A 24,364-nucleotide genomic window follows, 5' to 3' on the forward strand; every position below is an offset into this window, starting at 1 on the left:
CTTTAGGAGCATGCCCCTTGAAAAGCCAAATAAACCTGGAAAATCACCAAGGAGATAGAGTCCCAGATTATATGCCTTGATACCAAATGACAGCACTATCTAGACACAGGAAAGAACAAAATTCCCATGTCAAATCTGCATGAACTGTCCTGAAAACAGTAGGAATAGAAATACAGCCCCCATGTTTGTAGGACCTACATCTGTTAACACTTAAAAAAAATCTTTCAGATATTAATGTAGAAGAAAACCAATCAATGACTGTCAACTGAAGTTATGAGATGGCCCCTTCCCCAAAGCACATAAAACCTAATGTTATATTTTAAAGGCCTAAAGATAGAAATGCCATACGTTGTGACGTATGACCCCATTCTGGAGGAAACTGGGAGTTCAAGAGATTAATGTCTGTCCATGAGTCAATGGGGTTGGACTGGAAAGGACAGAATATACAAGTCCTACCTTCTTACCTGTACCACATGAAGTCCTGGCAGGATGGAGTTCAATTCAGTGCAGATGTGGGCACCAAACAGCTCTGCTTCATTGGGTCAAGGAGAAACTCAGAAGGAAAGTTCAAGTTCCCTCTACAGCCTACAGGCTGATCAGCTAGATTTCCTAGGCCAAAATAAAGCAGAATTGTTTTCACAAGATACTCCCTAGGTACTCGGAAATCCAGAGGTCTATTGTTATTTGGGAATAGGGAGATGGCTAAGTAGGTGAAGTGCTTGCCTTTCAAGGAGGACCCAAGTTAGACCACAACCCACAAAATACTCCAGGAATGGTAGGTAGCATGTGCTTGTAATCTGGGAGCTGGGTAAGGGACAAAGGGATCCCCCAGGAACTCTAACCAGCCAATGTAATCAATGAACTCCAGGCCAATAAAAAGAATGATGCCCAAAAGTGCCCTCTGACCTTCATGCACACTTACACACACACACAAACATACACACACATCTACATACATACTACACATTCACACACATAAAGACACACACACACACCTATATACACACTGCACATTCACACACACTCACATAACCGTACACACACATGCACACACACACACAAACACACGGTCTGCTGTCTGTCAATCACACTGCTTTCTAACCTCCTGCTTAAGTCGCTGCATAATGACTACAGTAAGTGTGGAATGTTACACAAATTTTGTTGAACCCAAGCAGAGGAAAAGACTTTGTCAGTTCTGGATTAGGAACAGGTTAGATGTCAGCCAACCTTAGTCAGAATAGGTGGAGACAGTGGCCAACAATGACTGTGTTAAACAACTGATGGAATTTTTAAAATGTTTACCATCTAAAATTCCATTTTAAAAAATGTAAACCAACATTTAGCTTTCCACTTAAGGGTACACACCCAACAAAGATGGTTACTTAATTCTTCACCTATAGATTTTGTTCAGAACAGACCAAAAAGCCCTCCAAAAAATGAAGAACAAAAAAGCCAGGAAGGTTTCAAAAGCCTTTTTCAGTGCCCAAATCAAGTCTTTCCACTCAAAATCACTCAGCATCCGCTTTAGTCATCATCCTACGTTCGTGGTATGTTCTCCATGTCAATCAGTCACCCAGCGAAACAACTTCCACTAAACACCAGGCAGGGTATCTAGTCTCCCTGTTTTCCTAATCCCAGGTAGGTACAGTTATGAAGAGAAAATTGAACCTCTGAGGAACCAAGACCAGTTCAGACGGGTTTTGCAGAGCTGATCACCAGTTACCGAGTGTGGAGAACTTCCCTGCAGACCATGGGAAATGATTTATGAATGACGCCAGCAGAAAAACAAGGGCTGGTTTCCAATTAATCACATTCCAAAGTACTTTAACAAAGGATGGCATTCTGGTCCTTGGAAGCTCATTAGCTAAAGATAACCCCTAGTTTTCAAATAGCCTTTAAGGATACCACGTAATGAAAATAATCTATCAGCCATGAAGTGATGAGTACACGCAACTAATGAGAGGCAAACCCAGTGGTGTGTGTAATAAATAAAGTCTGCTCTGAATTTGCGGTTATTTATGAAAGAATTTCAATAAGTGTTTAGAAAATAAGAAATGACTTCCTACAAAAAGGTGCTGAAACAAAAGAGCTGGTTTCCTGGTGACGTTCATATCATCATCGATCCAAGAAGCATTGTTACCTTTTGCTTTAAAAAAAATTAAAAAAAGAGCTAATCTAAGGAAGTGGCCTGTCACTTATGCATGAAGACCCGAGTTCAGAAACCCAAACCCACATTTAAAAAAATAAATAAATAAAACAAAACCAAACAAACAAGAACAATGGTCTATTCTATAGCCCCAGCAATGTGGGCCACAGAGACAGGCAGTTAGGTGAAATAAATAAGGTAGACACAAACAAGACACCTAACTTCTTCCTCCGCATGTGTCAACATGCACACACATATACGCATGCATGCCTGCACTAGCAGGTATGAACACCATATCAAGAAAAAAATACTTTTATTTTTTGAGAACACCAGTAGTCATTTTGGTATTTTGTGCCAGTCTTTAAGAAGGCTAAGCTATGCTGTAAGTTATAGAGGTGGGGGCTCTGATTTGTCAGTGAAGTCCACAAAGGAAGTGCTACCGAGAATCTGGTGACAGATCTACCTGTGCAGCAAAAATGCAAATGGGAGCTGGCCACCCACCACTCACCTGGTCAGTCGGTGCTTAACACTGAAGCTTTTGTTCATTTTCTCCTTTTGAATTCCAGTGTAATGAATTGGTATCACCATCATCTTAAATGGCCCAAAGCACACCACTGGAGCCAATAATAGCAGCTTTTAAAGACTATAGAAATGAACTAGATCTCAGAACATTCCTGGGCAATAATCGTATCTTTTGTGTTAAATTCTGTTATAATTAAACAAGTCCCCACCAGCGTCACATTGAGATACTCTGCTCTTTTACACATAGGCCGCCAAAGGCTTCTATTAAACATGCAGTAATGAGACAGCTCTGCCCTCCTAATGTCATAGTTACTTTAATATGTCAGATAAGATGAACCCATTACGATAACATGTCATCTCAAACTTCTGCACAGAATTCATAATGTGCTATACATGTTACCTTAGCTTCTTCTTCCCATACTCTTTAAGAAAGCTGGGCACAGTGGGTGGAATACTGATTCACATCAAAGGAAGGGGAGAGTCTGGACTGCTTGGGGATGCTTCTGATATTATCTGCATCATTTCTATGAGGAAAGCAGTTGGATTAGGGCAGATCAAATTAGAGTCTCACAATTGCTGCTGGTAGACCAGATGACCTCAATCTTGTGGACCAGGGTAAGGTATTATTATTTCGGTTTTGACATTTGCATATAAAATCAAGCTGGTTTCACGGGGCTTATGTAAGTTAGTCTTGTGATTTCTTGTGAAGTGTTATATTGGCCGTTTTACAATTTTTTTAAAGATTTATTCATTTATTTTTCTGTACATTGGTGTTTTACCTGTGTGTATGTCTGTGTGAAGGTACCAGATCCCATGGAAATAGACTTCTGATAGCTAAGTAGAGGTAGCTATGTTCAACCATCAGAGTGAATTACTTGTATAAATTACTGGACAGATAAGAATGTGTATATATAAACATTAGTATAAATAAGTGAAAATCAGTGGATAAATGTTCACAATCAGTTTTGCTTGCTTGTTTCTCTTCACTGGTTTTGAGAAGTCTAGAATGGTCAGTTGAGAAATTATTAGTGCTGAAATAATGCTGAAGATTTATTAGCCAGAGTAATTCATTAAGATAATTCTTTGCTTGCTTGCTTGCTTGCTTGCTTGCTTGCTTGCTTGCTTGCTTGCTTGCTTGCTTATGATGAGGCTCACTGTGTAGCCTATCCCAGTCTGGAAGGGCTACAAAGCTCAATTTGTCCTTAAACTCTGATTCTCCTGTCTCAGCCTTCCAAGAGCTGAAACTACAGACATTGACCATTGCATTTGACTACTATGCTGACTTTAAGTAGCTATATTTCTTGGGTTACACTTGATTTTCTGATTCTAAGCACATCAGCAAGGCAGGGAGACTATTCTATCCAAGGCACCTAGCACTTCTAATGGCTAGAGTCAAAAGTAACAGTGAAGTCTGAATTTTTTTTATGCTTTCCTGAGTATATACCATCATATGATCTAGACAGTGCATAATGCTTTACAAATGACAGGATGGTTAACTGACTTCAACATTATGCAACTAGAGTTATTTTATAACACTCAATATCTAGATGTGGAAACTGAATCAGAGAGGAGCAAAGTTGCAGGACTAACATTATAAAATGTAAAAGAGAAAAAATGAATTTAGCGCCAGGTGCTGCGACTATAGACCCTGCTAAGCTGTGCACCAGCATAACTACTCCACTGACTAAACTGCCTCGGTATGGAGGATGCTCTTCCCCAAGCAGGCTTACCAGGTAGGTGTTTGTTAATCTTGGAAACATTGTCGAGGTCACTGGGATTTTACCATGGCTTCTGTGAAGTCTGCAGCAGTTGTGTTAAGTCCTTTGGTTTTCCTAAGGAACCTGTCTGTTTTCATCATATATGCAGACAAAACTAGTCTAATGACTAAGTTTAAACATATTACTTTTAATCTCTTCCCTGTTTTTTTACCTACAGATGTTTCTATTGATAATTCATCACACATGCATGCTCTGTCGGTGCCTATGATATAGCCATAAAAACAATCTTTTCTTTCTGATGGGTTATTAAAGGACCATCTAAGAGTAAAACTTTGGGATACATTGATAAAAAATAAAATCATTGATGTTCTTACACTCTTTAATTATTTTTGTTTTTAAGACAAGATCCGGATAGCCTTGAACCTGTTACACAGTTTAAGATGACTTTGAACTCCTGACTCCCCTGCCTTTACAATCAATCATTTATTTTAAGTCTAGGTGTAAGAAATATCTTGTACACTCATCATAATTATTGACAGAAATAGACCTAAATTTAACAGCCCCATGAGCCATGGATTCACCAAGGCTTATCATATCTATGAAGAGGTCTTGCCATTCTTCCAAATAGCATATGTTTTCATTAAAGTTCATGTGGCTCAGATGTTTTAAACATGGAAAACTCAGTGCATACTGATGTATTAACTAATTCAATCCTAGTTAGGGTAGTAAAAAGATGTATAAAAAAAGCATTAAAGCAAGAAGGAACCCTATCAGAAACAGGACTTTATAGTACCAAGTGTAGTAACAGGGTCTGACCATATTTCTTTCTCAGCATGGGACTTCTTGTCACTCACAGTCCCAGGTGGCATTTGCACCATAAATTGCTCTCTTGAAAAGTAATAACACAAAAAACAAACACGATTTCATTTTGACCCAAAATCTATTGGGGACTTTCAGAGGTTTAGATGCCGTAGCCTGCAGTAGACAAGATAAGAAATACCTCAATAAGGATGCTCTCAAAACACTGCTTCCTTGTTCACTGGGATTATATCTAACAGCATCTAAAACCATCTTAGAAAACTCTTCTAACACACACAGGCAGATGCACAAAGACAGATGACCTCCTTTTCTTAACTTTTTTAGACAAATGCAATAATTAGAGACCTTATCAGGTCTAGTTACTCTTTCTGCACAAGCTAATGAGAAGAGAAAAGTCTGGGCTGTAATAGCCTTGCCTCTGTCATGTCCCAAATGACCCTTGCTGAGTGATTCATCTCCCCTCATGGAGCTCTTGGTAATTCTTATGTGTGATGTGCAAAATGTGGAAAGGATTAAATTTGATAATGTGGAATTGGTTGATATGGCCTTTAATTCACAGCAGGTATTTGGTAAACATATAAGCTTAAAAATCTTTTTACCTATGCATAAGTATTACCCATATCTGATGTTGATTCTTAATGCATTCCCCTTCTTGCATTTCAGAAGGATAAAACAGTACGTGTTTGCAACACCTTTTATATCCTGCAATCCTGCCTTAACTACAGACTTCAAATCACAAGCTCTTTCTTTTATATGAACATGGAAGGTTCTGAGAGAGACAATCATTTCTACTGAGCCCAAAGCTCATCGAAAGCTTGGAGAGTAAATCTCTAAGGCTGTTTCTCTCTTACTGTAAAAAGGAAGAAGAAGTAAGATGAAAAATGGAAAAAATGGAAGTGAGAAAATAGGCAGAAGAAGCAGAGAGGAGACAAATATTCACAAAAGAAAAATGCCAAAGGAAAACAGGTTAAGATAGATAGATAGATAGATAGATAGATAGATAGATAGATAGATAGATAGATAGATAGATAGATAGATGATAGATAGATGATAGATAGATAGATAGATAGATAGATGATAGATAGATAGATAGATAGATAGATAGATAGATAGATAGATAGATAGATAGATAGATAGATAGATAGGAGAAAAAGAATACATCTTTTAAACAAAAAAAAAAAGATAGTTATTCAATACTGTTTCAGACAAATTACACACACACACACACACCTCTCACTACATATGTTCCAAAACACTCCACACATCAACTAGACAGGAAGGATTCCAGGCCTCCGACACGTTCCAAAGTAGAGAACTCTACATACGTGTAAGCAGAATAGCTGTGAGGAGGAAGCAATGCAGGTCAGGATTGTGGAGAGCCAGGAGGCATAATTCAAACTGTAGAAAGGAGAGGAAAAGATACAGTTGAACTTGACTCACCCTTAGGTGAGGACTTCGCCCTAAGTGTGGTGGTATTAGCCTATAATTCAGCAGTTCTCCACCCATGAGTTTCAACCACTTTTGAAAATTTTTTCCCCCAAAATATTCACATTACAATTCAAAACAGTAGCAACATTATAGTTATGAAATAGAAATGAAAATAATTTTATGGTCGAGGGGTCACCACAGTGTGAGCTTGAAAGCCAGGATTTCAAAGAAGGAACATGGATACTCTGGATCCAGTGGCCTTGAAAGAAACAGAAAAGAGGTGACTTTAGAAATCTGGAGTCTAGGTAGAAAGGAAGCAGGTAGATCTCTGTGAGTTTGAGGCCAGCCTGGTCTACAAATGTATTTCTACACTGATAAGAGGTGATTTTTTTCATTTTAATTTATTTTTAATTGGTGTGCAAAATACAAAAATTTGACACTAGTACCATGTAATACTTAATACATGCACACACTGCATAATGTTTAAGTCGGAATAAACATACTTATCTTCTCAAACATGCATCATTTCTTTATGACTAAAATCTTCAAAACAGTCCACACAGCCTTGTGAAACTCCAGTACATCACTGCTGTCTACATTCAGCCACTGCACAAGAGCAGGCCAGAGCTCCTCCCCTCTAACTGCTGTCTGTTGTTCAGCCTTCCCCTGAAGCTTTCCCTGAGCAGGAGGATCTTCGGGACTCCTGCACGTCTTCCCCACCAAGCTCCCAAAGGCTCAGTCCTACATGGGCAGCACCAAAGACAGAACAGAAAACAAAACCAAAGGCAAAATACTGCACCTCTTAAAAACCCACCCTGCATACCAAAAAAAAAAATCTACCACAGAGGGGAAAAAACTTAAACCACAACACTGTAGCTCATTGTGTATATTCCTAAATAATCACAATAAGATAAAGAAAATGTGGCATTGAAAACACAAAAGTCAAGATTGGGATAAAGGAAGGTTGGATAGGGGAGCAGGGAAGCACATATCTTAATTAAGGGAGCCATCTTAGGGTTGGCAAGAGACTTGGACCTAGAGGGGCTTCCAGGTGCCCAAGGCGAGGTCCCCAGTTAGTTTCTGGGGCAGCTGAGGATAGGGAACCAGAAATGATCCTATCTTATAGCCATACTGATGAATATTTTGCATATCACCATAGAACCTTCATCTGGCGATGGATGGAAATAGAGACAGAGACCCGCACTGGAGCACTGGACTAAGCTCCCAAAGTCCCAATGAGGAACAGAAGGAGGGAGAACATGAGCAAAGAAGTCAGGACCACAAGGGGTGCACCCACCCACGGAGACAGTGGGGCTGATCTATTGGAGCTCACCAAGGCCAGCTGGACTGTGACTGGAAAAGCATGGGATAAAACCGGACTCTCTGAATATGGCGAACAATGAGGGCTGCTGAGAATCCAAGGGCAATGGCACTGGGTTTTGATCCTACTTCAGGTCCTGGCTTTGTGGGAGCCTAGCCAGTTTGGATGTTCTCCTTCCTAGACCAGGACGGAGGAGGGAAGACTTTGGACTTTCCACAGGGCAGGGAACCCTGACTACTCTTCAGACTGGAGAGGGAGGGGGAGAGGAGTCAGGAGAGGGGGAGAGGAGTGGGGGGAGGAGGGAGGAGTGGGGGGAGGGGGGAGGGGTGGGGGGAGGGGGGAGGTGTGGGAGGCTGGGAGGAGGCGGAAATTTTTTTTTCTCAATAATAAAAAAAAAAGAAAACACAAAAGTCAGAATGAAAAGACAATAAACTAAAAGTAATGAAACAAGGGCTGTTAGAACCTGGGAAGGATATGAAAGAATTCTTACAAAACAGGAACAGGTACAGAGGTATTATGCACGTTGAACAGCTAGCTTGGTTGGCCATGTCACAACATGCATGATTTTGTGTATAGATTTACACATATGTTGTACATGATAAACCTTCAAATATACTTGGGAATTAAATAAATGGAGCGGGAAAATGTCACTTTTAATTAAAGGGAAATGTTTAACTATCAGATATATAATGTTGAAAGTAATGGTTGCATGTCTAAAATCAAGCATTCTTATGGTATCTTCACTCTTTATATTGAGCTCCTCATGGACTATTACTTTATAAAAATATAGAACAAAGAGAAAGCTATAAAATCACCATAAATGACTGCATAATTTTTAAATAGATAACATCTCCCTAACTATAGCTTTAAAGAGACAAGATTAGTAGAATTACCTGTATACAAAAACAGCATGGGTCTTCTAGAAAGTCACAAGTCAAATTAAAAGAGGAATTACAGACTAGAAAAATATGTGCAAGGAACATTCACACAGTTCTTACACACATCACATCATACCCACATTGTGTTGAATATATACTGTTCTGATTGAATAAAAACAGGAAAAGGGGTTTGCAAAAGAGAAAATAAAAGATGTAAGGAAATATTCAGCACAATTAACCAGCAAATTAACATAAGAAGACAGGATTGATCAGCAAAGCTTCACATGTCTAAGTGGAGATTGTTAGAGACATGTTACCCAAAATTATATGACTAATACACTAAATTATATGACAAACTAATTTGCAACCTAGTAATATCATACATGAAACACTTTCAGACTTTGACTTAATATACATAATGGGAATTGTATTAACCAAATCTTCATTATCTTCTGTTTTTTGTGTGTGTGTGTGAGAGAGAGAGATACTAATGTACACTGAGAAAAAAATAAGTTTGTTCATGTAACAATGTCAGTAGAAATGATGAGCCCATGTAATCAGACTTAAGATACATGTGCTATGCATGGTACTTCCTAGTACTCCATATTTAATGCCACCTTTTGTGAAGACTTAATTGTTTTACATAAATGCAATGTTGTGTATTGATTCACTACATCAAAGAAAACAAATAAGAATTATTTAGCAGCAACGAGTTTAATAGTACCTCATATTCTCCAAGTCAGAATAAAAACAGAAATGGATTTTTTAAAGATTAATAATACTAACAGTCTAACCTCAAGTTACATAGACATATTTCATATGAAAATTATGACATAATTGAAATAACCTCCTTAATCTCTGAGATCATTTTGAGAAATATTTACAAAACATATACATTGCAAAACACACTACATGCACCACAAAAAAAGAAAGAAGAAACCGTAATTGTTTTAAAAACACCATCAGAAAGCAGAGGCATTGGCTAAAGTGTTTGTTGAGAAACAGTGAGGGTTAAGCATTAGTTAACTTTCTCAATGGTGTAACCAAATACCTGACAGAAACAATCTAAGGGAGGAAAGATTTGCTTTAGCTTGTGGTTTCAGAGGGTTTTGTTCCATCGTGGCAAAAACACCAGGGCAGAAAGGAAGCAGAGAAGAACCTTAGCATGAAGGAGCCAGAGGAAGATCTAGCCCTCCAAAGAAATGCACCTTATGACCCCAGCAGAGGAGATCCCAAGCACAATGGGGCCAGGGGAACATAGAGGCCCCAAGGGCATGCTCTCAGGAACCCACTTCCTCCAACTAGGACCCGCATTCCACAGTTCTGCTACATTTTGTCGGTCTACTCACACTTTAATCTATCAATGGATTAAACCATTCATTAAGTCAGAGTCCTCAAGACCAATCTCAGGATCTGAAAGCCATCACAAACATACCCACAGGTGTGCTTTATTGATCTCACGCAGATTTTGCAACCCAATCCAGATTAGCCATCTCACACAGTAAATGCATCCCCTGGGATGTTATTTCAATTGCCTGCCATTAGATATTCTGTCACAATATTTGACATGTCTTTCCTGTCTTGAGACAGCAATTAACATTTATATTTAAATTAGCCTCTTTAAGTTAGTTTAATCTAATAAATCAATACATGATTTAGTCACTGGAGTTCTATTTCAACCAGTAACTGCATGTGACACCCAATTACTCGGCCTGAAATTTATTTTCTTCCCATCACTTTATTCTTAGACATTTAAAATATCAACTGCCACCGCACAGTACTCCATCAAAACACTTGCTTATCAAGGAAAGCCATTTTATGAGCCCAGCAGCAGTAAGGGGAACACATTCACCTTTATTGGATAATGTTCTAGAACTTTCAGGAACAGGTTTCCAAAGAATCACTATATTCTGACTTAGCATATGTCTTTTGATGTGCACCTCTGTCCTGAATTGGGCTACATCGGTTCTGCAATAATCACCTGATGAACACAGTCTTTGAACAGGTCTTCATGTATAAAGACTTGTTAAGTTAGCTGTTCTCCCAGAACTGAAGGTGGACTTGTGATGGAGGAGTTACTTTCGTTGGTTAATAAAGAAACTGCCTTGGCCCATTTGATAGGCCAGCCCTTAGGTGGGTGGAGTAGACAGAACAGAATTCTGGGAGGAAGAAGGCAGTGAGCCAGACGCCATGCCTCTCCTTTCCAGGGAGTAGCCATGATTCTCCCACCCGACACAGATGCAGGTTAAGAATCACCCTGGTAAGCCACACCTCGTGGTGGTGCTACACAGATTATTAAATATGGGTTAAAGCAAGATATGAGAATTAGCCAATAAGAGGCTGAAACTAATGGGCCAGGCTGTCTTTAAAAGAATACAATTTGTGTGTTATTATTTCCGGGGCTAAGCTAGCCATGCGGGAGCTGAGCAGCCGGAAGCAGCCCGCAGCTCCTTCTACAGACTTTTCCGCATCCATTTTACTATCCCCATGAATAGTACTCAGTTGACAGGTCATTAAAATTATTTTACTCCCACTCTTTACATTTCTTTCTATATTCTTTTTTTTTCTGATGTTGTGCCCACAATTTTAAGGCTACCAATGACAGTATTTACTTTCTAATTGCTGTTTGAAATACAAGTTTCCCATCATGCACTACTGATTGAAAAACAAAACAAAAAAACCTAAAGATTATACATAGCTCTGATCAACTGAGAGTCAATGGATAATGTTTCCTTAGAAAGTAATTTGCATCTCTACAATAAGCTCTTTCATGAACCTGCCAGTTTGGGAATTCCTGAGACCTCCATGATTCCCTCAAAGCTTCTGTGAAGGAAAAACAGATAGATAGAGATAAATGATAAAGAGCAGGAGAGCAAATGGATAGTCAGGTTAATCTGCATGCAGTGTGACTACATTATGTAGAAATAAATTTAGCAACTGCTCTGACGTTAGTTTTCTATCTTTCCTGTAATAAATAGTACCACAATCTTAATGACTTAGAAAGAACAAAACTATCATTTCATGTCATAGTTAAGAAGTATTAAATGGTTCCTATGATTTGAGTGAGAATGGCTCCCAGAGTCTCTTCTATTTGAATAGGTCCCCAGTTGGTAGAACTGTTTGGGAAGGACTAATAGGTGTGGCCTTGTTGGAGGAGGTATACCACAGGGACTGGGCCTTGAGCCCATGTCAGTCCCAGCATGCTTTCTCCCTGCCTTGTAGTGGTTGTCTCAGAATGTGAGCTCTCAGCTACTACTTCAGTGGTGTGCTTGACAGCTTCAGCCCTGTTCCCTGATGTGATGGTCAGCAACTCTAACCCTTGGAACTGTAAAGACCTAATAACCTCTTCTAAAAGTTGCCTTGATCATGGTGTCTATTACAGCAATCGAAAGTAACTAAGATGGGTCTCATTCAGGAGCACACAATCAAGATGACACTAAGCAGAGAGAATGAGTCAGTCTCTCCCTTATGGGTTTTCAACGAACAATAAAGCACTGCTAAGTGTTGCTGAAAACCATGCAATGTTGTTAAATCACTAGTAGTGTTCCTGATAGATCTCTATTGTAAGCACTTTGTTAGTGTTTATTTTCCTTTTAAATAAGCAAGATGTTGTGGATCAGAGTGATTTGACTTCCTAATGGGCAGTTAATGGACCCTTCCCTGATGAAAGCAGAGCTGGCAGCTAACTAGTCCTCCTCGACAGTTAGATGTACTGACCTCTTTCTTGGCAGCTTAGCTGCTTTGAATACAACTCAGATTCCATGAAGAAGACACACTGAATCCAGTGTTGCTTGCTACCATAGGTAACTGCAGCTCCAAAAACACCATCCAGCTATGACTATTGCAAAGGGTTTATGCTAGTCTTTCTGTATGTAGCCACAAAACCTTCTCTACTCAAGATGATCCTTATTTTCCTCCATGTCTGAGGGAAAGTACTTCCTCTGGTGGCATTGGTGCAGATCAAATATTTTACATGCATGAATGTCTCTTTACCATACTCTGACTATCACACTGCTCAGCTTGCTATTTCAGTCAACTGTGACACAATCTCTTGGCCCATGGAAAGGCTGTCTTTGGTCCTCTCTTCTTGTCTACTTTCAATCATTTTCATTAGTGGAACAGGCTGATCTGGTAACTGGAGGTTATGGGAGCAGCATGGAAGAAGCAGTAATACTAGTGAGATGGTAACTAAAAAGGTCTGGAGAACAGCTGGAGCAACAACAAGAGGCAGAGAAGTAAAAATATGGAAGGCAAAAGAGCATTAAGAAACAGGATCCCAAAAATCCAGGAGCTTTGAAAAGAAAAAGGTAAAAATCTGGAGGCCTGGGTTGATTGGAAGCTTCCAGACCTTAACCAAATATCTTTGCACCCTCGCTTATAGAAGCTGAGGTCCCTATCATCCAAAGCTGTCTAAGAGATATGATGCCAGCAATCACTGCTTCTCCTTGTTACTCATTGTTACCTGAGGCTGAGGATTACAAAAGTTATCAAGTACTTGAGAAGATAGTTGTTACAGCTGAAAGCAGCTACCTCCAACCTTGAAGCCTGGGGTCATAAGTTCAAGCCTCTAAACCCTGAAGGAATAGACCTCTCTCACTTAAAGTCTGGAGTTGTAAGCCTCCAGGTCACCCAGGAACCTGGAACTGCCAATACCAGAGCATCCTCTTCTGTCCTGCTCATGATTTCTACTTGGGAAGAACAGAGACGATCGAGTTGACCAACTAGTACCATCAAGGATGCACTGCTGTCAGAGAAGAATTCATCTCCTTGCATTTTCTATCATGGAAATTCTTCTCTCGTTGATTGAACAGTTGCCCAGCTTCAGATCAGCAGCAGTGAGGCCCTGTCTCTTATCTCCTTCCTCTATCTGTAGTCTGTCTTTTTCTTCCTCTTTGAGGGATCTTTGTGATGAATGCCTCATTGCAATAGTATCAAATTATCTCCTTATTTAATGACAGACTGGTTAGAAGTGCAGAGCTCAGAGAGCTGTCCAGACGTGATAGACTGCAACCTTAAATAGCAGAGTCTTCCAGCATCATGAAACAAAGATCTACAGTTGTTGCTAGACTTCCTTCCCTGGGGCACATGTGACCAATTTCTGCTTCATCCTCCTAAGGTCGAACAGCAAACCAAAGTATCATTCTACCACAGTTCACCCTGAGGAACTAATGGATTCGTTGTTTACTTATGGAACATGTGTGAGGAATTAATGATAGGATTGGAGGTGACCCCACAGAAGCAACCCTGGAAAGTCTCCAGCCTGAGTGAGTGATGGTTTCCATATAGCTCTACAGAGTGGAGCCCCATCACTAGCCCACTGATATACTTTAGTAACTCCCTAAGTCTGAGATTACATGAAATCAGGTCAACACTGCACAAAAAGAGCTTGGAGGGATGGCTAGATAATCAGGTGAGGGTCCAGTGGGCTGTCATCCTCCTAAGAGGAAATTCCAATGCACAGGACTGAGCCTAAGGAACTTCTGTAAGTAGGCACAGCTGATCTCATGAAGGTAGTGACATCGTTGCTCAGAGGGTGGCATAGCTACGGTTGCAGTTTTTACCACAGTATTAAGATCTATTATTAGAATTTCACTCATTAAGTTTCAGCATATATAGTATCTGTCACGTCCTGACCACCTTCACAGGCAAAATCTGGCACTGGGAAAACCCAGCTGAAGAAACACGTAATGTCAAATCACTTCCCTCAATAACACCTCAGAATTCAAAGAACACAAAGAAAATGCATGGCCCCTATAATGTCACTTATTTAAATGTTAGCTGATTGGTTCATTTAACAGCAAGTCTTATGATTAAACAGTTTGACATTATACTCACTTCTCCATATTTTAACTTGCTTGTATTTTATGTATGTGTATACATGTGTGTCTGTATGAGTGTATGTCATGTATATACAATGCCTGCAGAGACCAGAAGATGGCATTGGATTCCTGGACCTGAATTTGTAGGCAGTTGTGCTAACACAGGTGCTGGGGACCAAGCTCAGGTCTTCTGCAAGAGCAGAATCTTTCCCCCACACCTCCATTTTCACATTACAGTGTGCCTACTTAACTTCTCATTCTCATTCTCTGCTCTCATTTGTTTTCCAAGTTGTATAAAAACTTTGTAGTCAATAATCTAACATGTGTTCTTGGATCTACATGAGTGATTTTTTCCCTAGCTAAATAATAAAGAAGAGCATTGGCAAAGGCAGGGATGATGTTGAAGAGAACAGCTTTCTTTAGAAAATACTGGCAGACAGTGGGTTCCTCTGAACTTGCCTACAATTCTAATTATGTTTTGCTACAGATGTACAATATAAAAAAAAATATCTCTAGGCTGTTCCAAGATGTATGAAAACCCAAACAGGAAAGAGGCACACGGCAGAGCCCTATCCATGCACACCCAGAAATCATCAATGTGAGCAGCCCACACAGTTAAAGCCCTACCCCCTCAGGAAGGAGTGGGTGTGGCTGAAACATGGTGTCCTCTCTGTTTCATTCAAACACAGAGTGCTTGATGCTGGAGACTCCAGAGAAGATCTCTTGACTACATGATGTTTTCTCTTCCAAGACCAAAGACATGCCTGGCTCAGGTCTTTAGTGGTCTATCTTAGATTCCTCACATTGAGATTTCTCTCTCCTCCTCACTTAGTCCTTTTGGGAGATAACTCTTTGAAACTATCTTAGGCCAGTCCCACTTAGAAGTCCCTTAAACTCATAGGAAATTCACCTACACCTCACTTCATCATCAATGAAAGTGTAAGCTTTGCTCTTGTTGCTTCAAAGCCAAATTCTTGGAGAAAAATATCAAGTCCCCTCCATTGTCCACTTCAAACTTATCTCACTTGCCCTGGATGAAAGAAAAACAAACCAAAAAAAAAAAAAAAACCCTACTAGAGAACACTGAAAATGTCCAGTTTTTCCAGTCATAGACCTTATGCCTTTTATTTATTACAATGTAAATATAAGAATGATGCTACTTCTGCAACATTAATGCTATTACAGAATACAGAATTACATGATGGAAAAGTCGAGATTCTTAAGGAGCATCCCCTAAGAGTTCTCTGTGACCATGCTCTCTGGGCTCTGTGTGATGCAGCAAAAATTTTCCAGCTATTAGAAAAGCTAGCCTACCTTTATTAGTCTGTTTTACATTTATGTAACAAAACTCCTGAGGCTGGACACTTCATAAATAAGTGGTGTTTATTTATCCCACAATGGTTCTTGAAGCTCAAGTCTATACCACCAGTATAATTCAGCTATGGTGAAGGACTTTATACTGTGCCAGACTTTCCTGAGGAGACACAACACACTCAGGTTGTTTACTCATTCCAGATATGGAGATTACAACAGACCAAAGTACCAATTGCACAAAAGCCCAATTTAGTAAATCAGTTAGTATGGATAAGGAGTTGCTTACGGTTACTTATAGGCATTTCAAAGGCAGCTTTATTGCTGAACAGCCCACCCCCAGCACAGGTGTGAGAAAGCTACAACTCTGGAGCTCTCTCCATATCTTGCAGGCAGCTTGACAGATTCAAGAAATCTCTCCTCTCTGCAACTTGACTGGTCAGAGGTCTCTCAATGCTCTTGGTGTTTCTCATGCCCCCACCCTGTCCTATTAACAGAGGGAGTTATTTACACCCTCTGTAAAATTGTAGAGAGATCTATCAGATTCTTTCAAGTTTCCACTGTAAACAGATGTTTCTCTCATGGTCACATCCCAAATAATTGACTTACAAATGCTTATCTCTCATAAATGCTCAGCCAATAGCTGAGGCTTATTACTAGCTAACTCTTACATTTTAATTTAACCCATATTCCTTATGTAGCAGTACCTTTATTAACATGGCACATTCATCTTCTGCTCCACCGACATCTAGCTGGCAACTCCTGACTCCCTCCACCCTTTTCCTTCCCATTATCCTTAGTTTAGTCGCCCTGTCTATACTTCTCGCCTGACTATTGGCCAATCAGTCTTCTACTAAGCCAATCGGAGTGACAAATCTTTACAGTGTACAAGAGTATTATTCCACAGCATTCCATTTTTCTAAACATACCTTTTTGTTGTCCACTTAAATCTATTGAGCTTCCCCCTATTCAGGGAGGATGTTTCAATTCAGAGCAAACTGAAACACAACAGAACTCATGGTGGACAGCAATGCAATGGCAGGAAATAGTGCAAGACAGAGACATCAAAGGGAGAAACAAGAGATGCAAGAAAGACTGAATCAGGAGAACTGCGGTAATTTCTTCCAAGAGCCCTCTAATGACCTTCGGCTAATCTCCCTCTCTTAAAAGTCCCATACCTTCACCTTACTAGTAGATTGAATATCAAGTCTCCAACAAATGACCCCTTGGTGAACAAAACATATCCAAACTAATACACAGTTGTACCCAGAACAAGAGGAATGTTGTAGAAAAATGTATGAAACACATTTCTAGAGATTATTTTTCAGGCAGAAGAATAACTGGGAGTGGAAGGAGGTTACAAGATGATGGTCATGATGGTGTTGGTCATGGAGGTGATAGCTATGCAGGTAATGGTTAGAGAATTGGTGGTCATGATGTTGATGATCATAAAAATGATGGCTATAAAGATACGTTATAAAAGTGATGGTTATGAAGATGTTCATTATAAAAGTGATGGCTATGAAAGTATTATGAAGGTGATGGTTATGGAGGTGTCAGTAGTGAAGGTGATTGTCATGAAGGAATTGATTATGAATGCAATGGTGTAGTAATAGGAGCGGCGGGGCTGCTTCCCCATCACCCTGGCTGCCTGCTAGCTTATGCCCCGAAACAATTACAAGGACACTATATTCTTTTAAACACTGCTTGGCCCATTAGCTCTAGCCCTTACTGGCTAATTCTGATATCCCGACCAACCCATTTCTAATAAACTGTGTAGCACCGGTCTTACCGGGAAAGATTCAGCATGTCTGACCTGGCGGCTTGCTTCATCGCTTGCGTCTGCCTGGGAGAGGGGAGCATGGCGTCTCTGAGCTCACTTCCTCTTCCTCCCAGCATTCTGTTCTGTTTACTCCACCCACCTATGTTCTAACCAATAAAATGGGCCAAGGCAGTTTCTTTATTTTTTAACCAATGACCTTCCTCCATCATTTCCCCTTTTTCTGTTTAAACAAAAAAAGGAAGGCTTTAACTTTAACATAGCAAAATTACATATAACAAAACAGTTATCAAGTAAAAATTACAGTTACAATATTTACATCTATTTTATCTTTTATCATAACAATGGAAAACTATAACTATAACTATCTATTTATTCTTCAACTCCATCAAAGACTCCAGAAGGATATAATATTACCTAAGTAAATGAGAAATAAGAAAACTCTAGAAATGACAGAGACATCTCACTGCCTGAACAGTCACCGAAAGTTCTTTTGTACCGTTGGGGCATCCATCTTCAGCCTTCAGGCCCATAGTATCCAGCAGACATTTCATCAAGCAGGAAATTCCAAAGACAGTTCAGTCACTATTTGCTGTGTCCTGCAGAATGTCTCACAAATTCTTTCATGAATCAGGAACCCCGAAAGATCATCTTACCTTTAGGCAAGTTCAGCAGTCCTCTTTCTACGGGTTCTCTGTGTCCAGTTTATGCAATAGTCCAGGCAAGAGCAGTTTCTTGCCCAAATGGCTATCAAACTCCACAAGGATCCTCTTCGATGCCCATCTTCTTCTTGAAGTAGATTGGTGTTTCCAAGAGCAGACATGTCTCATTGTCATGAAAAACCCTAAGTTATTAAAACATTAAATAGCATGGTCCATAGTCTTTGAAAGATATGAAGAATGCTGATCTAACTGATATATATCTATATATCTAGAAATCTAACTAGCATGACTAAAACTTGACTATTATTAATGATTATCCATTAACAACCTATATACATTACATTTTTAAATGAACTACACAATACCTTAATCAAGATCAGAAACACATATACATATAACAAAATTGACCTTAAATTTAAATCACTAAAGCAAAATCCATATCGATGCAAATTATTCATACCTATATCATTTCCCCCTTTAAATGTAAAAGAACATTTATAAGCAATATTTTGGGAACATGGGCGAAGTTTTTTTCTCTCCAAACTGCTTCCTGCTGAATGGGGGCGCTGTTAATCAGATCATTTAGGGTGTAACCTGTGTGTCAGGTTCATCTCAGTTGGCAGTTGAGTGAAGTAATTTTTTGAAGGTGTTCACAGAAACTTTTCAGGAGGTCGTGGTCAATCATACCATATCGGGATAAAATCAATCCACAGGATCTGGTCTTCTGTGAAAATAAAAGAAGACCCTCTCCAAAGCATCATATCCTTAGACCCAAATTTTGAAATCGTAATACCCTTATATCCATTCTGGGTTAGCTTAGCAGCCCATGTAATGAAATGTCTCTCTGTACTTAGCTCCTTCACAGTCAAAAATATTAAAGAAAACACAATGTACATAATCCAGACTCTCTGTGAATTTTCCATTTTTACGTGGCTTATTTTTTATTTCTTTTAATCTCTTAACTATCTGTACTCTGTCTCTTTAAAGACTTTACCCTTTTTTTAAGACATTAACTTTATTTTTTATATTCTTTTTCTTCTCTCTCCCAAGCCTACGTACATTCATCCAACAGTGTCTGAATATGTTTTATTGTGAATCTGTAATTTTTTTTTTACTATCCAGGAGCACTTTGTTTTGTGCCTTTAAATCACTAAGCACTTAAGAATCTAAGCTGAGACAATTCCTAGGTCAAAAACAGGTACTGCCTGCTTGCCCCGCCCAGTCCAACATGGCGGAACCACTTGTGCCTCTGATCCTTGCACATTGCACCAGTAGCATGGTGGAGCTGCTTGTGCCTCTGAGCCACAGCACTCAGTGTTATGTGTGCCCTGCTCTGGTTTCATTCCCACTACTGTGATACAGTGGCTGACAGTGGCAATTCAGAAGAAAATGGGTGTGCTTGGTTTACAATTCCAGGTTATAGTCCATAATAGCCAAGAACCCAGGGAAAGAATTTAAAGCATCAATTCCACAGCGAAGAGCAGAGTGCAAATAAATGCATGAATCTTTGCTTGCTTACTTAATATTCAACTTACTTTATCCATGTTGTACAGTTCAGGATTCAGCCCATAAAATGATGCTGCTCACAATTGGGCTGGGTCATCCCAATATTTAGGGCAATCAAAACAATTCCTTATGGATATTAAAACTAACCATTATATTTTCCCATTCTTCATATTCAAATAAATGTAACATATATATTGGCATTCTCTGTCCTCACTTTATCACTGTAGGATGGAAATTAAGGATAATATAACATAACTCAGTTCTGAAGTAAAACCATGGGGCCAGAATAGGCTAAGTGGCATTCAAGTATCCTCAAATTCTGGATACAGAAAATACAAGAGACACAGGGATGTGTGTCTTAGAAACCACATCAGTATGTAACATAGTGGGAGGAATGGGGAAAATAATAATTTGTGAATATGGGTCTATTATGACAAATCCAAGGTTATATTTTCTTCAGTCTGGTGCTATCCCACGTGAGCTATTTTGGTTGCCTAATGCTAGATTTCCTAATGAGCACTTAAAATTCTCCAGACTTCACAGCAGTTATGATTTGGTTACACCCATTAGAATGTAGTGATATTGCTAAATTAATCATAGTTCATAAGGTCTGTCTTGGTCCTCTGTGATCTCCCTTCCTTTTGATGGTCAGATGATAATTAGAATGGACATATAAGAATGAACTCATCCTGGATCCCACTCAGAAGGGATCATCTGAAGAGAAACATCAGCACTGAACACATAACTTGATACAAAACTGAAACACCTAATTGTCCCCAGCTACAGGGAGAATGAAACACACAAGCAAAGATCTTCGGAGGAATATTTGTAATTACCGGCTGCATGGCGCTTATAGCGCCTCTCCCACCCCTCTAGTTTCATTGGCTCCGCAGTGATGGCCCTTCTTTTGTTTCTGATATTGATCGTCTGTGACTGTCCTCTTTTATCTTGGTCAGGCTGCCTAGGAGATAATCAATTTCATTGATCTCTTCAAAGAGCCTATTGTTGCTTTTGTCAATTTTTAATATCGTTCTTCTGTCCTCGGTTGCATTAATTTCTGCTCTAGCATGTATTATCTTTTTCTTCTGCTTGAATTCAGCTTAAATTGCTGCCATTTCTCTAGTTTCCTGGGAAGAAAGCCTAAGTTATTGATTTTCTCTATCTTTCTTCTCCAATGTATGCATTTCAGACCCAGAAACATCTATGTAAGCATTTGATTTTAATACACACACACACACATTATTTCAAAAGCTTTCTTTCCTGTTTTGTGTCCTGTTTATACACAGTTTGTTTTTGTTTGTAGATATTTGTCGCCAAGACTTTGGTCTAACTCAGTCACTGGAGACACCTTCCAAAGTTTATTTCATTTTCTTCTTTTTCATCTGCCCTTTTCTTGGCACTGTTGAACCCACCCTCTAAAGTGCTGAGTGTGAAACTCACCCTCTAAAGTGGTGAGTATGTCTGCTTCTCCTTTGACACGTTGGTGTCAGGTGTGCAAGCATTAGCATCCCTGGACCTTTTCATAGACTCAATGCCTCTATTATTTTCTATCAACAACTTCCTCCCAGGAGATTTTCCTCATTCCAAGGTCGACTTGACCTAAATCAATGGGGTTTTTCTAGCTTTCTTGGTTTCACATTGGCATAGTAAATATTTTCAAAATTAGTTCCTTATTTACAGCGTATAACAGAAGTCTGTTATTGTTATTTGAAATCTTGCTCTTTGGTTTATAAGCCAGCAGCATAGTAGTAACTGTGCTGGTGGTGGCAGCAGCAGAGTGGTTGTACCAGTTGCTGAACACAGGGTCTTGAGCACACTAGGCAAGCACTGTACCTCTAAGCTCCATTCTTAGACCTGCCTTTCAGTTGGAGTACTTACACCATTTTGAATATTTCCTAATATATCCAGGTTATTGTCCACTATGATTGTAATTTCTTTCTGTTTATTGCATTTGTTCTTTGCACCATTACAAAAATACTGCTCTTCTTAAGACACTTTAGTTTTTGTTGCTAGACTTCTATTTCTGTGTATATCATTTTCCGCTAAGATTCCTAGTACATAGTCACTCATTCATTATGTTTGTCTTTTCCTTTAAGTCTTTTGGGAACATACACAGTCCCAGTTCTGCAGCACTTCTGACAGTACTCATGTGTTTCAAGTGACTGTTTTTTATTCTTATCTCCTTTTGCATCTCATCTGTTTTCTTATATTGTGGATATTGGTAACTACAAGCCCTATATAACACTATTGTCTTCTTGATGTAGTATTCAGACAGGGAGATGAATTACCTGTGCAATTTTTATCGTTCTGTAAGTTTTCCTTTTATGATTAGATGAAATGTCTGTTTTAGTTTTTCTTACCATATTTTTTCTTAGTAGTAGCACATATGTTATAACTACATATGCATACAAAAAGAATTTAAAATAGTGATTTCAAAATGGAAAGATGGCTCAGTGGCTAAAAGCAATAGCTGCTCTTCCAGCGGACTCAGGTTCAAATCCCAGCACTCACATGGCAGCTCACAACCACTTGTAACTCTAGTTTTAAGAGCTCAAACTTCCTCTTCTGATTCCATGAGTAGTAGCTACACATGTGGTATAGTCATACATGAAGGCAAAATGCCTACACATACAAGAAAAGGATTCTTATGTCTTCACATTGCATGTATATGACAAAGATATTTACACAAAAATACATAATAAAAACAAAGTGGACTAAATGTGGTATACTACTTTTCTTACTAATGTCAAATTAAGGGTGATGAAAATCTAGGTGAGATACATACATTTTCTTATGTAACTACACTCTCATGGTTCCATTCCACAGATGAGAAAACCAAGGCTTTTAGAAGTTAAACACCTTCGCAGGGGAATTTAGTGGCTTCTTGGGAAAAAAGCAACCCGCCAAAAGGCATATTATACCCATAGTTGTCCATACAGACTCTGCTAAATGATATCAAAACATCCCTTTATCCAGAAGAATAATTATTAAGTAAGAAAAATCTCATAAAAATCCAGCTGCTCATATTTTTAAATACATTTCTTATATTGAGGTGCCATTTCTGATGTTGGATGAAAATAAATTCTACGAAAGGTGTTACCAAATAACTCTTTAAAATAACGCAGTAAAGATTATTGCCCTTAAATATCAATATTCCCCCAAAACTTAATGGTTTCAAATCTCTTATATGTCTTTTGAATTTCTTTCCTGAACAGAACAGAGAACATGACTCACAAGTTAATTAAAGATTAGCCGTGTATGATTCTTCACTACCAAATAGTAAACAGGCAAGCAGCCCTTGCCTGAGGGCAAATATGTCACTCAAATAATGGTTTTAATTGTCTCTCCTCAGAAGGAATGGGGGTTTATTTTAATGACAAATTTCTTCAAAGTAGCAAATTAGATTTAGATGAGTTCTCTTACCCAAGAAGATATAATGGGGCATGCACCTTGCTGCTTTGGGCTCTCTGCCCTCAATGCTACTGCAGCCTGAGGAATTTATCTTAGAAAATGCATGACATATTTGAAAAGCATGCAGGACATCAAAGAGTACATCAATAAAACCAAGCCTCAGTAGGGCTGTGGAAGCCTCTGAGGCTTGCATATTTATTTAATATTTCATCTGCTACCAACTGAAGACAATGTTCTAAGAAAAAGTAATTTTATTCAAGGACTAAAAAGATGCTGACAGAATCCCCACCTAAAATTGCAGCCTGTAATCTCAGTCATTATCCAACACTTAGATGCTTGGCATAGTGTTTAAAATCATCATAATGATTTCATAAATATTTTATTCCCCAGATAACAGATTTTAATGTTTTAAGAAAAGCTGTTTTCTTGGAGGAAAATGCAGGAACCCATGAAAGGCTCCCTGGTACTACAAAGGAACCACATGGATGTCTGATTTTAATGTCAGATCCATTTTCTCCATTTTAACCAATTAAATCCAGTTTTATGGTGCCATTAAGGGACATTCTTTTTCTAGAGAAAATGCTGATCCAGAAGAAAACATGTCACAGAGGTAGCTACAAGGCTCGAAGGCAGTAAAAGACAAAATGGTAGTTTGTCAGGCCACTCTTGCAGCTTTACAAAAAGAGAGAAGAAATATATTTTTTAATAGTTCTGGAGGTTGAATAATCCAAGGTCAAGGAATTAGGAGATCCAATGAAGCCTCCCCGTCAACTTCGAAAATAAAGTCCTGGTGCCCTCTACACAAGTGTTCTCTCCTGGGGTACACTTATACCTCATCTATGTTGTACCTCATCTATGAGGGCAGATTCTTCATGTCCCAGTCATCTCTAAGGGCACCACCACTTGAAACTGTATCTTGATAATTGAACTTCAAAGCATGAGTTTGGGAGGAACACACATCAACTGCAGCAGCTCAGAACTGGTGAGACAAGAGAATTGACAGCAAGAGGTGCTCTTGACAAGATGGAAAACACACAAATTAC

The sequence above is a fragment of the Microtus pennsylvanicus genome, chromosome 4 (assembly GCF_037038515.1).
Source record: "Microtus pennsylvanicus isolate mMicPen1 chromosome 4, mMicPen1.hap1, whole genome shotgun sequence".
In the NCBI taxonomy this organism is placed as follows: domain Eukaryota; kingdom Metazoa; phylum Chordata; class Mammalia; order Rodentia; family Cricetidae; genus Microtus; species Microtus pennsylvanicus.